This window comes from Macrobrachium nipponense, chromosome 21, assembly GCF_015104395.2.
Source record: "Macrobrachium nipponense isolate FS-2020 chromosome 21, ASM1510439v2, whole genome shotgun sequence".
In the NCBI taxonomy this organism is placed as follows: Eukaryota; Metazoa; Arthropoda; class Malacostraca; order Decapoda; family Palaemonidae; genus Macrobrachium; species Macrobrachium nipponense.
The window spans coordinates 36,255,210-36,270,693 of NC_087212.1; the positions used below are offsets into that span (position 1 = coordinate 36,255,210).

General features: G+C 37.6%; 1 protein-coding gene across 8 annotated transcripts in view; it reads left to right on the forward strand.

Moving 5' to 3' along the window:
• LOC135197931 (multifunctional protein CAD-like) overlaps positions 1–15,484 on the forward strand; it is a 271,724-nt gene that overhangs the window by 18,999 nt on the left and 237,241 nt on the right. The window contains exon 2 of one of the 8 annotated variants that reach the window (XM_064225193.1): positions 5,433–5,523. The exons of the other annotated variants lie outside the window; for them this stretch is intronic. The gene's annotated coding sequence lies outside the window, so the exon portion shown is untranslated. The remainder of the gene's footprint in view (positions 1–5,432; positions 5,524–15,484) is intronic. 8 annotated transcript variants of the gene reach the window in all.

Here is a 15,484-nt window from a genome sequence, read left to right on the forward strand (position 1 = left end):
TGAACTCGCTCTAGGTATCACTTTTTCCTGTGGCATCCATATGTATCCGAGCCAGTTACCACCACTCCTCTTGTACATTGCCTTCAACCAGGTTTTCCTTTCAGTGCTACGTCCTCTTTGGGCACGTGCTGTCCAGATGTGTACATCCGGAGCTCGAATTATCCAAGTGGATACATCTTTGGATTGTGATATCTAAGTGGCCTCATCTAGATCGTGTGGTATTTAAAGACATTAGCATCTGGGACTTGTGTTTTTTAAATGGGTCCATTCTAGGTGAGTGTTATCCAGATGGATAGATTAAATGTGTAAGTTGGTTTGTCTTGGGCTAATGGCATAGAAGCAGGTACATCCTTTTCGTTCGGTATCCAATCAGTGTACGTCATAGGTTTGAGGGTATTCAAGTGGCTGTATTTTAAGCTTGCAGGATCGAGTATTTTGTGTATCCATGTGGGATTATCCTAGAGTTGTGAAATCTGAGTGGTATGTGGTATCCGATTATGTATATCTTAAGTTTGTCTTATCTGAATGGGTATATCCCGAACTTCTTACCAGGGTAACACGTAGTATGAGCATCATGCCCTTGTGGCATCCAAGATCGATATACTAGGCTTGGGATATCCAAATAGGGATAGCATGGGTGTTCGGTGTCCAAATTGGTACAAAGGACTTGTGATATCCAAGTAAGCACTTCCAGAATTTGTCATTCAGATAGTTACAAAATGCGTTTAAAAGCAATCTCTTTATCTTAATTTGCATTATAAATTTTCTCGCTAATTAAGTTCTGTTAATTAGCTCATTAGCTTCTGTACTTATTGAACGTATTGACTGTAAATGTAATGCATCCTAATGAGATCATTATCTGTTCTGATTACACTAATTGTCTTCGCTATGTTAGTTTAGTATCGCGTTTTCTCTTTCACTTATATTTCTTTATTTTGCGTTAGTCATAGACTTTTGTTTCTTCCCTCATCGTCTATATGTATACTGTACGTTCACAAATACGCGCCTACACCACAAACACACACACTCATCGCATCCGCTTATCAACAAAAAGAAAAAAAGATAATTCAAAGATAACGAATCATATTCATAATGGTGTTTTAATTATATTCTCAATACTCATTTTATTTATTAGAAGACCGCGCATTTCTCCTAACAAGGGCTGGACCAGAAAAACACAACGGGCATTGCCACATTCATACTTGAACAGATGAATCAATCATGGATGAGGCCTTATATAGTAAAACATCCAAAGCATTAGCCTCTTCTTACGCCTCACTGAAGGACCATCAACACTGTGTCGAACCCCTACCCACACTGAGCCGCTCGCTCCTATCTTTCACGAGTTTTAATTCATTTTGGATATAAGGCGCTTCTTTTCCAGTATCTCTTGCACCCCATATATACCCAACCCTGTCTTGGTCTTCCACTATTTCTTCTCTTTAGCACTTGTGAATTATACGTTGTTTTCACATGACCAAACCGTCTGAAAATAATCTGGTCCTTCCTTTCACCATTACTACGTATCTCCACATTTCCCATCTTATCACTTCTTCCTGTGTTGCATGATCGATGCAAACAGTTGTTTTCAACAGCTGCAACTTTTTTTTCTAATTTGCATCAGACACGCACTCTTCACTTCCATAAAGAAGAGTTAGTTCAGTAGTCCCCTCTTACATAGCCACATTAGCTTCCTTACACGTTTCAAATTCAGTTGCACACACCTACCACCACCTTTCGTGCTTCACGTTTTCTGTCAGTCACATTTTTTCTCATCCTACCTATATATATATATATATATATATATTATATATATATATATATATATATATATATGTATGTATGTATGTATGTATGTATATGAGTGTGTATATATACGTATATATGCATATTAAAAGAATTATAAGGGCACGACTTACCTGGTTTACCGGGAACAGTATATGGTGGATTTTTGTTTGAGAAAGATTAATGAAGGTGAATACCTTTGGGTAGGTTGGAGAATAAAATGAAAACGATATACTATATGCCGTCCGTAAACCAAGAAGCAGCTTATGATAGGAATGGTACGTAGAGGCTGCTGAGGAGAGTAAATTAAGGGCTTTTATGGTGACAGCGAAGCGTGTTGAGTATATGAACGGGAGAGTGGTTGTTCTTGCGTTAAAGTGACTCTGACACGAGGTTGTGTCATACCTTAATGCCAGTTTAGTATGATTTTGGAGAGTCATACAAAAAAGTCAATGAAGGGCTTGAATCGTAGGGGGAAAAAAATTAAGGTAGGTAGAGATGAGGTGCGGTGAGAAGCTACAGATACTGGTGAGTTTAAACATTTTCATGCAAGGAAAATGTTGAAGATGAGTTAGAGCAAGATAACGATAGAGCATTGGATGATAATCGAAGAGTGGAACTGGTTGACACTTAAAGGTAAATAGTGGTACATGTATTGGATGAAGGTATAATTAAAGATGAGATAGGTCTCGGAATAGGTGAAACAAGGTATTGAAGGGCATAGGAAAAATTTAGGAAGGGATTGTGCATAGTCCCATCGGTCCCTAGCTGCAATCTTTCGTTCCTTTTACTGTACCTCCCAGTGCATATTTTAACATTATAACTGGACGACCAAAAGTGAAGAAAAATATTCGCCCAGTGAGAATAATTTTTGACAACTGAGCCATTAGACAAATCCCCAAAATTGACAGGAATTATTAAAAAGTGGAAAAGTTACCGTTGCAGTAGAGTTTGATGTCCGTTTTCATTTAGAGGTACATGTTATGGATTTATTTAATTGATTTTTTTGTTTTTTCATTTACTGTTTTAAAGATTATACCACAATTTTAAGATTAAAATTTCTTTATTATTGAAACATTACACATTGATAAATTCCCTTATCATTCAACCTGTATACAACAGTGTAATGAATCCATTTTTGTGAGGGAGGGCCAAGGTTGGCTATCAGTTTTTTTGTGGCAGGTTTTGGACACGAAATTATCCTCTTTAAACATAAAACTTTGAGTATCTATAGTCGTAATTTTGATAATGGAAATGTGTCCTATCGCCTTCAAATCCAACTAAAGTTTTGGCCCTTGACCCCGCTAGGGGGGCGCTCACCCCATACCCCCTAGATTTACCTCCTACGGCGCTCGGCAGTAGTCCTGGAGTATTCTCCCAGGTCTAGAGAGTATAAGGTATTAACCATCTTACTATAGTGGGTGTAATTACAGTCTGTCCGTCAGTCTGTCATTCAATCACAGCCAAACGGCTGGTCCGATGGGCATGAAACTTGGAAGGGTTATAGTGGGGACTCCTAAGATGGTTTATAATGGGGTTTCATCCTGCCTGCCCCCACATACGAATGGGGTTGGGGGTGAGAAGGGATTCCCTGAAACGGAGCTGGTTCTGCCTGTGAAACGAGGCTGGTTACGCTCATAGACTTAAGCCCTGTACACACTATGCATCATGATGCTCTCAGTGTTAGATGGATGCGTTAAAAAACTACTTTTTCAACACGAAGCTGCATCACCAACGTGTTGATGGGGCAGAGCCATTTCATTACCCAGCTCAGTGATGCACCAACATTCAGAGAGGAAGGATGTCTGCTCACCACCACCCGCCAAACCCCTTGAGTGGACAAGGACTAACACTATATTTTATTGAATTACTGAAGGAACATCCATCTGTTTGTAACATCAAATGCAAGCATTACAAGATGAGAAACATAAGGAGCGCAAGCTTGGAAACCATAAAATCAGAGTTATAGCGTTTTGTAAACAGTACATTGCGGAATGAAGACATTTCTGAAAAGCTGCACACCCTGAAGACACAATTCTACAGGGAAATGTTGCAATCTAAGCATCACAGAAGTCTGGAGCTGGCACGAAAGATCTCTACACTCTGAAGTTATGGTGTTTTGATGAGCTGCGTTTCCTGTAATAAAAAAAAATATTTGTGTACTTTGTACCTATATTTGAACCTTACTTTCAAATAATCCTCCCTAAGGACATTATAGATGGCTTCACAGGTTTCGGGGATGATTAGACCGAGGCTTTGTTTTGAAATCCTGGTTGAATATTAGAGGCTTGCATACGATCCTCCAGCTGCAAGAACGAGCTCCTGGTGATAAGCATGGTACACCCTATGCCATCATGTATCAGCTATGTGATGCAGTAGTGGTGTTGAAAAAAATTAATAGCGGCCAAACTGTACTGCAATACTGCTCACTTGTTCTGGCAGTTCAGCTTTCAACGGCAGGATGTCTGGCGATGATGTACTTTGCCAGGAGACTCTACTGTGGGGTGTAGTTGCTCTGTGTGCTGCAAAAAAGAAACTTTTGAGGAAGAAACGTAGAACCTTGTGGTGTAAGCAATGGTTTTCATGACGACCTCTGAAGGGAAGCTTCTATGAAATATTTTTGGAGCTACAAGTCGAAAATCCAACAGACTGAAAATTACACAAGAATGCCAATCCTTGCATTTTATAAATTGTTGGAAAAAAATTTAACCATATATTGTTTGTAAGCAGGACACCAGCTTTCGAGACAGCATATCACCAGGAGCTCGTTCTTGCAGTTGGAGGATCGTATGCAAGCCTCCAATAATCAACCAGGATTTCAAAACAGAGCCTCGGTCTAATCATCCCCGAATCCTATGAAGCCATCTATAATGTCCTTAGGGAGGATTATTTGAAAATAAGGTTCAAATATAGATACAAAGTACACAAATATTTTTTTATTACAGGAAATGCAGCTCATCAAAACACCATAACTTCGGAGCTCCAGACTTCTGTGATGCTTTGATTGCAGACATTTCCCTGTAGAATTGTGTCTTCAGGGTGTGCAGCTTTGTAGTAATGTCTTCATTCCGCAATGTACAGTTTACAAAACTCGATAACTCTGATTTTATGGTTTCCAAGCTTGCACTCCTGATGTTTCTCATCTTGTAATGCTTGCATTTGATGTTACAAACAGATGGATGTTCCTTCAGTAATTCAATAAAATATAGTGTTAGTCCTTATCCACTCAATGGGTTTGGCGGGTGGTGGTGAGTGGACATCCTCCCCCTCTGAATGTTGGTGCATCACTGAGCTGCGCAATGAAATGGCTCTGCCCCATCAACAAGTTGGTGATGCGGCTTCGTGTTGAAAAAGTCGTTTTTCAACGCATCCATCTAACACTGAGAGCATCATGATGCACAGTGTGTACGGGGCTATATGCTGTCTCGAAAGCTGGTGTCCTGCTTACAAATATATGGTTCAATTTTTTTCCAACAATTTATAAAATGCAAGGATTGGCATTCTTGTGTAATTTTCAAAGTCTGTTGGATTTTACACATGTAGCTTCAAAAATATTTCATAGAAGCTTCCCTTCAGAGATCGCCGAGAAAGCCATTGCTTACACCACAAGGTTCTACATTTCTTTCTCTAAAGTTTCTTTTTTGCAGCACACAGAGCAACTACACCCCACAGTAGAGTCTCCTGGAAAGTACATCATTGCCAGACATCCTGCCGTTGAAAGCTGAACTGCGAGAACAAGTGAGCAGTGTTGCAGTACGGTTTGGCTGCTATTAATTTTTTTCAACACCACTACTGCATCACGTACCTGATACATGATGGCATAGTGTGTACCATGCTTTAGTTACTTTACGAATTTTCATACATAATTTCTGTATACATATGTTTGCTAGTATTACAAATCATAATATCGAGCTGGTCGCCCAGTGAAATTTCCTTAAAATATGTGCTGGTACCCCGTTCATATTCTTTCTTCCATCTGCCTATCCACATTCTCCAACAATTGTGTTATAGTGCAGCTGCGAGGTTTTCCTCCCGCTACACCTTTCAGGCCCTTTTACTGTCAATTTCCCTTTCAGCACTGTTATGACCTCATAGGTCCCAGCGCTTGCCTAGGCCTATATTCTATATTCTATTCTATTTTATAGAAGCCATAGATGAGTATATAAAAGGATTTTTGAACCAACTCTCCTTCATGGAAGTATAGTTGGGATGCTGAATGCAATTGAAAGGAAGATTGAGGCTGCGGAGATGGCTTGTGTTGGTTTTACATGCGGAGTAGAAGGACTGAAAGGATAAGAAGATACAAGGAGTTACAAGGATTAGGATGTCTCAAAGACTTGTTAGTCCAGCCGAGGAGACAGAGTGTGCTCAATTATCTGTAGGAGCAGGTTTTACTGTGCATTCACAGTGTCCTAATGAATTTGTCTAGCTTTCTTTTAAACTCTTCCACACTGTTGCTGTTTACAATTTCTGGTGGCAGGTTATTCCATGTTTCACATATCTTGTATGTAAAGATGTGTTGTATCTCTTCAGTTCTAGTTTCCATCCATTATTTCTTGTCTGTGAAGATAAGATGATGTGGTAAAAGGGTTAGTGAAAGTGAAAAGGCGGAAAAATGTTCCGATGAGATATGGTCGCGTGAAGAGAAAGAGGATAATAGATTGGTGAAGAGTGCGTGACTCGCAAGTGTAGACGATCTAAGAAGTATTGGCATAAAAGGGCCATAATATCAGGTTAATGAGAGACTGCATTCGACAACAAGCGCGAATAGTGCATCTGTGAAGGTCGGACGATATTGATAAAGATTCTGCCCAGGAATTCATATACTGGTTTCAAATCTTAAAGAATAAATGTCGTGTGTGTACGTGTGTGCGCGCACGCGTGCGTGTGTGTGAGGGAGGGAAAGGAAGAGAGAAAGAGAGGGAGAGGAAATGCGACTCGTAAAATCCACTGCTTACATGTTTTTTTGGTGGGTAATAACTTCGCTCCACTCATCATGTTTACATACGAGATGTCGCGAAATTAAAGACCCTCCCTCGTGACCAGAGCTCTCTCTCTCTCTCTCTCTCTCTCTCTCTCTCTCTCTCTCTCTCTCTCTCTCTACCCCCGTCACCGACGATTTTGCATGAAGCTGAGCTGTTCATATTGCTGCTACGTTGCGAGAGTTAGTTCCCTTGTCTATTTGTCTGTGTGTTTGACTGAGTGATTGCCTGTAATTTTCATGATGTGAATCCATGTATTCGGGAGATTTTGCTCTCTCTCTCTCTCTCTCTCTCTCTCTCTCTCTCTCTCTCTCTCTCTCTCTCTCTCACTTTTAAAGCATGTCTTTCCCGTGTAGTTTTATATCCAATGCGAGTAAAAAATGAAGGTTTATATAATGACAGAGCATCATTTGTACGTAAAAGTGGATAGATGTAGCTTATGCTACACACACGCATATATGTAGATAATAATATATATATATATATATATATATATATATATATATATATATATATATATATATATATATATATATATAATAATATAATGTATATATGTAGTGTTATATATGTATGAAGGATTTAATATATATATATATATATATATATATATATATATATATATATATATATATATATTATATAATACATACATACATCATACTTTTATCTACAAATCGCTTACGATATTGCTGCTTTAACAATGATTTGCCCGTTGGAAAAAGTCACTCTTTCTAATTTTTGAAAAAGATGGTGTATTTCAATGCCTAGTCGTAGCACCCAACTGACTGCACCGATTTAAAAGAAAAAAAAATCCCAAACGTGAATTAGGTAATTTTATCGCTAATAGACCTTCATCTGGGTTTTTAGTTATGGTTTAGCTATTCTGCCTTTGATACAGCCTTGTTTAATTTAAAGATATTATGAATTAAGAAACTTTATTTTCTTTAATTTACGTTATGTGGATTATTTAGAACTCGCCTGATAACTACGCCGTTATTGAAGCTGAGTTTGGCCTTTAAGTAATGTGATATCTTTTGCATTATTTTTTGTCTGTGATTGAGATGATAACTAGTCGAAGGAAGTCTTTTGTCCATTATTTTGATTAGGGTATTATCCCAAATGTATGTCCGTTATTTATCTTGGTGTTTATTATGTTAATAGTATATATAATAATATATATATATATATATATATATATATATTATATAATATATATAGATTATATATATATTATGTATATATATTATATAATACTATATATATAAATATAGATAATTTATATAATATATATAAGTATATATTAATTTATATAAATATATATATATATATATTATATATATATATCTATATAATATATAATATATATCTATATATATATATATATATTTATATCTATATGTATATTATATATATATATATATATATTATATATATATATATATATATATACACACACACACATATAGAGGCAGATACAATGGGGAATAAAAGACTGAATTTTTATCCGTATAAATAGAACCGACCACAGCGTCGACTGGGACGCTCGGCTAATTGTCTAAATAAGCGCGAGCCGTTTCAAAGGTCAGATCCTCGATGCTGCTTTGATTGCAACGGCAGACGATGCGATTCTGTCGCAGTGGTCAAGGGACACCAGATAAGCTCGACCATATATTTCTATCGTTTTGGAACTCTGATCTTAAAGAAGATGAACTCCTCTTTATCATCTGGGCTTTGCCGACGCCTAGCGGACTCTGCATCCCTTAATTGCCTGTCATTTAGAGGCCTCTCGCACAGTTCCCCCGAGGACTTCCAAAGCTATTGCAATTTGAGGAGGGATAGAAACACTACCCCGGAATACAATGCTCTTTTCTCCTCCTCCTTTCTCGCTCTCTCTCTCTCGTCTCCGCTCATCTCTCTCCTCTCTCTCTCTCTCTCTCTCTCTCTCACGATCTTTCTTTTCCATAAGTGATGATATAAAGGTAAATACGGAGATATTATATAAAATATTAGAGAAAATAGTGGATAAATATATACCGAAGAAGAAAAGTAAACATCAGTCATGCATACCAAGAGACAGAAGGATCTTGTTCCAGAAAATCAGAAAATGGAAAAAAGGTCTTGCAAAAGAAAAAAATGCATGGAAAGTTATAGAACTAAAAAGTAAGATAGAAAATGCAGAACAAAAGATTATACAATCAAAAGAAAATGAAAAACGGGACTTGGAAGAAAAAACCCCAGTAAATATCAAGCAAAACCCCAAACTATTATACTCATATGCGAAAAAGATGAAAAAAGAAGAATATAAATAGGCCCTCTAAGAATTGAAGGGAGATTGACGAATGAAAAAAAGGAAATTTGCAACATATTGGCAGAACGATGTAAGAGAGAATTCACCCCTAGAATAGATAATAAAGATAATGATATAGAAGTAAGGGAAGAAAATAGTGAATATTTAGCTGACATAGATATTAATGAAGCTGATATTGTGCAGGCTGTTAATGAAATTAAAAATGGAGCTGCAGCAGGGCCTGATGGTGTTCCTGCTATTTTGTTAAAGAAAGTAGTTCATTCTATCGCAAAGCCACTTGCAATGTTATTAAGACAAAGTGTAAATACAGGCATGATTTATGATGAACACAAATTAGCATATATTACCCCTACATTCAAAAGTGGATCAAGACTAGAGGCAAGTAATTATAGGCCTGTGAGTCTAACATCACATATTATGAAAGTGTATGAAAGGGTAATGAAGAAAAATATTATGAAACATTTATTAAAAAATAATCTGTTTAATATAGGACAACATGGTTTCGTACCCGGAAAAAGTACACAAACTCAACTGTTAGTCCACCGTGAGAACATATACAAATATATGAAAAGCGGAAATGAAACAGATGTGGTTTATCTAGACTTTGCAAAAGCTTTTGACAAGGTAGATCATAATATATTAGCGAAGAAAATTAGAAAACATAATATAGTGGATAAAGTAGGAAGATGGTTAAAAGAATTTTTACACAACAGAAAACAGATAGTTATTGCAAACGATGAGAAATCAGATGAAGCTAAGGTAATTTCCGGTGTGCCACAAGGTACGGTGTTAGCTGCATTACTGTTTGTTATTATGATTGCAGACATAGACAGTAATGTTAAGGACTCGGTAGTGAGTAGTTTCGCCGATGACACAAGAATAAGTAGAGAAATTACTTGTGATGAAGATAGGAACGCGCTACAAAGAGACCTTAACAAAGTATATGATTGGGCAGAGGTAAATAGGACGGTATTTAACTCTGATAAATTTGAATCAATAAACTATGGAGACAGAGAAGGAAAGCTATATGCATATAGGGGACCTAATAATGAGACAATCACAAATAAGGAAGCAGTTAAAGACCTTGGTGTGATGATGAATAGGAACATGTTATGCAATGATCAAATAGCAATTCTATTGGCAAAATGTAAAGCAAAAATGGGAATGTTGTTACGGCACTTCAAAACAAGAAAAGCTGAATACATGATTATGCTTTATAAAACATATGTTCGTAGTCCACTTGAATATGGCAATATTATAGGGTACCCACACTATCAAAAGGATATTGCACAAATAGAGAGTGTACAAAGGTCCTTTACAGCTAGAATAGAAGAAGTTAAGGACCTTGACTACTGGGAAAGACTACAATTCTTAAAATTATATAGTCTAGAAAGGAGAAAAGAACGCTACATGATAATTCAGGCATGGAAACAGATAGAAGGAATAGCCGAAAACATCATGGAGCTAAAAATATCAGAAAGAGCAAGCAGAGGTAGATTAATAGTGCCCAAAACTATACCAGGAAGAATAAGGAAAGCACACAGGACATTAATCCCTACGCACCAGCATCGATAATGCAGCGTCTATTTAATGCGTTGCCAGCTCATCTGAAGAATATAACAGGAGTGAGTATAGATGTGTTTAAGAATAAGCTCGACAAATATCTAAACTGCATCCCAGACCATCCAAGATTGGAAGATGCAAAATATACCGGAAGATGTACTAGCAACTCTCTGGTAGACATTAGAGGTGCCTCTACACTGAGGGACCTAGGGCAACCCGAACAAGATGTAAGGTCTGTAAGGTAAGGTTCTTTCTCTCTTCGGATCTCTCTCTCTTCTCTCTCTCTCCTCTCTCTTCTTCTCTCTCTCTTTTCCATTTGTTTCCGTATTCTCCTTTCTCTCTTCCTTCTTTTTTCCTATTTTGTCTCTCTCTCTCTCTCTCTCTCTCTTTCTCTATCTTTTCCATTTGTTTGTATTCTCTCTCGTCTCTCTCTCTCTCTCTCTCTCTTTTCTCTCCTCTCTCTCTCTCTCTCTCCTCTCATCTCAAGGTTCATCTCTCTCTCTCTCTCTCTCTCTCTCTCTCTCTCTCTCTCTCTCTTTTCCATTTGCTTCGTATCTTTCTCTTTCTTTTCTATTTGTTTCATATATGTAATGTATTTTTATATAGATATATGTGTATGTATGTATGTATATATATTATATATATATTATATGTGTGTGTGTGTGTAAACTGTTCATTAATATATATATATATATATATATATATATATATATATATATATATATATATATATATATATATATATATATATATATATATATATATATATATATATATATATATATATATATATATATATATTGTTTACGTGTTCATACGGCGTACGTGTCTATCTACCTGCCAGTGCACTCGAGAAATGAAATGCTCTTGATAGAACCTCTTTCCTATTCAAGGCGATGGCTAGAGAACGGAAGTGGTCAGAGAGAGGAGAGAGAGAGAGAGAGGATCGATGTTGTTTGAAGGCATTTTAGAAACATAGATTCTCTTTTACTTTCTGGGTGTCTTCATCGATATTTCCATTTTAATGTTACTCTAAATATATTAATGATTCGATTTTTTCTTTAATTTCAATGCCACTGTATTTCTATTGTGTTTTTTTTTCTTCCTTTTTTTATGCTCTTTTTACTTCGTTTGATCTTTTTCTCCGTTCTGATGTTTGGGCATTCTCTTCTCAAAATGACATATATAGTTGATGAATAATTACTTCCATCCCTAAAGGCGTTTTTCATATGGAATTTTAGGGTGTGTCGTAAACAAATTACCTTTATTAAACAGATTAGCTCGAATACATGCAAGCACGAGTACGTACACACACATAAACTATTATATATAATATAATATATTATATATATATATATATATATATATATATATATATATATATATGTGTGTGTGTGTGTGTGTGTGTGTATACCTATATGTATATATATGAACATACATACATACCGAATTTTATTTATATTTATGTGTCTGTCTTTGTCTGGGACTCTGTGTGCATGTATGTATGCATATATGTATATATAAGGATTACCTTACCCTGAGAATGTTTAACTTTGTCTTGAGGTTGGCTGTCCAACAGAAATATAGTTGACTGTTTCATGCTATCTGCCAATGCATGGAAAAAATGCCAGATAAAGTCTCTCTCTCTCTCTCTCTCTCTCTCTCTCTCTCTCTCTCTCTCTCTCTCTCTCTCTCAGAGGTAGCTTTAGGTCATATTGTTAGGATTATCCTTCTGCAACGTAATGCTGATTGGTGAGTCATGCAAAAATGCTGAACTCCTGAAGGTTCGGTGTCCGATTCTGCTTTGCTATGGGGAAATGGTTGTCTTACGGTAAGCAATAAAGATAGCAACGTCTGATGAAATTACAGACACCTCGCTTAGAAATTTAGAAAGATCGAATGAGTTTTTAAAATTCGAAAATGGGGGGGGGGGGGAGATGTTTTTCTCGCTGTTCCAGAGGTGGGGTTGTTTTATTAGAGTTTCAGAAGTCGAGAATTTTATTTAGAAGATATGCAAAGTGTAATATATATATATCTATATAACTCGAATCCAACGTTCAGCTCGTTCATGAGAGCGATATGTTCTGATGTTGATTTTCGTTTTGTTCCCGAAGCATTGTTCTTCAATCTTTGCCTGCGTTAGTGTATTAACCGAATTTGACGGAAATTATTAGATACGTTCACGCGGCGGCGTTCAGGAGGAGATTAAGTTGAGGCAGAAATCTGCTTGTCGTTGAAGGTCTGTTGCCATGAGAACCGGTTCATCCGCTATGAGTGATATATGCAGCTTTCCGTTATTGAAAACTTTCAAATTTTTTTATATGTTTATAGTAAATAGTTCATATTACCTGTTTATCTTCTGTTAATAAGTCCATCCATACATGTGTATATAGATGATTATTCCCTCATATATATATAAAAGAAAAAATGCCAGACTTTCTCTCTCTCTCTCTCTCTCTCTCTCTCTCTCTCTCCTCTCTCTTTCATCGTAGTTGTAACACGCTAAGCAGCCTTGGCAATGGCTTATCCATCTTATCCCGAGTTATGACTGCTTAGAAACGGAAAGGTAACAAACACCTCCTCGTGCATTACCCCACAGGTGAAAAAAGCACGTACTTGAACAATTATACGTACACTCCACTTAACTTTATGTAACGGGGAATAAAGTATTATCTGTGAACATTTTACGTTAATCTACGGTCATCCGTTTGAGTATTATCCTTTCGTCTTTAATGTTCACACGTTTATCCACGTGCTGCACTCTTCCGAATACATCCTCGTACATTCGTTCGAGTATTATCCTTTCGTCTTTAAAACTCATACGTTTATCCACGTACATTCGTTGTCGAGTCTATAGTACACTAATGCACGCATATAGGCAGGCGGCCGACGAGCCCAGGTTGAAGGGTAGCATGCGTACGCTTACTAAGGCGAAATGATGTATCATTTGCAAGGTCTGTCATTTGCATGGGGCTGGTGATATTCCCCGGTTAATGATTACGAAAGCATGATGCGTGCGAGCCGTCGTCCTCTGCGATCACACACACACGTGAGCAAGCAGTAAGTCGCTAAGACGCCTCCCCCCCCCCTTTTTTTTCCATTCTTGCAACTTCTTCTTCTTATTCTTCTTCTTCTTCTTCTTCTTCTCCTTCTTCTTTTACTGCAGCTTAGGTTAACGTCATTCGATTAAGCGATGACGGAAAGGGAATTGACGAGAGAGAGAGAGAGAGAGAGAGAGAGAGAGAGAGAGAGAGAGAGAGAGACTACAATGATTGGGTAGCAACACTGAAACTTGTGGAGATTAAGTTAATGGGGTGAGAGATAGAGAGAGAGAGAGAGAGACTGCAGTGGTCAGCACTTTCTCTTTTCAGGTTGCAACATTGGAACTTGCAAAGAGTTAGTACAGAGAGAGAGAGAGAGAGAGAGAGAGAGAGAGAGAGAGAGAGAGAGAGAGAGAGAGAATGGTCCTAAGTTGCAGTGGTCAATTCTTGGCTCTTAATGAAACATCCATAGCCGAAGCTAATAAGCCAAACTGGCAAGGTTCCAAGCCTAAGTGAAATGTGATATGAGAGAGAGAGAGAGAGAGAGAGAGAGAGAGAGAGAGAGAGAGAGAGAGAGAGCCCCAGGTGTGTTAAGAGACATTGGGGAGAAGCAGGTTCTAATCTCGGAGGTCAGAGACTATTCATTGAATTGCCTGCGGTATTTTGGAGGCTGTGAGAGGTTGGACTCGGGAGATCACCCAGCCTATGGAGTTCAAGGGCAACGTCCATTTGCTTCTGGAACGTGGCGCAAAACAGTTTTCTTACTTCTTTGACATCAGAGATAAATCCGAGAACATCAACAGTCTTGCAGTTTCATTTGCATATTGAATGGAGTTCCTTGGAAGAATTTATGAAATAATTCTCTGATTTTTATAAGAACTAGTTTTAGGGAGAGTGATCTCATTGATTACGAAGAGAGCCAAGTGTCGGGAGGCCGAGAGAAGGCCCTCTCCTGCTGAACAAGGCTCATCTGCCGGATTGTTTTATTTCTTTTCTTTTTTATTATTATTGTTTATTTCCAATCTATGGCCTTACATTTCCTCTTTTTCTGAACACAAGACCGCATATTGGTATAAATGTTGGTGTCTTCTATAATAGTGTAATGTAGGACCATTGCTCTAGGGAAGGATATATTTAGATGATGCCTTGAACGTCAGCATTGAACGCCTGAATATATTAATGTCCTCGAGAAGGTCCAGATCCTGGAAGAGGATCTTAGGCTCTGTATTATTATTATGATTATAATTATTATTATCATTTATTTATTATTTTTTTCCCATTACAGTTATCCCATTCAACGGGGTGGTTTTTATAGTGTGGGGATCCTGATTGCATCCTGCCCTGTTCTAGTAGCATACTCTTCTGCGTGAGTCCTAGAGCTGCTTCAGCATCTAGTTTTTCCAGGTTCCTTTTCATGGATCATGGGATCGTGTCTAGTGTTCCTATGATTATGGGTACAATTTCCACTGGCATGTCACATATCCTTCTTATTTCTATTTTCATGTCTTCATACTTATCAATTTTTCTCTTTCTTTCTCATCTACTCTGGTTTCTTATATTCTCTGGTGTCCCATGGTATCGCATCATCAATAAATGATACTTTCTGATACCTAAGTCCCAGAGGATCTTTGCTCGATAATTTCCTATCACTCCCTCAGGTTGGTGTCCGTACCACATATTACTGCAAGGTAGCTGGTGTCTTGCACACGCTCCAGTGGAGGGCTTTTGCCACTGAATCATGCCTCTTTTTGTACCGGTTCTGTGCAAGTGCCGGACATTCGCTTGCTATGTGGTTTATGGTC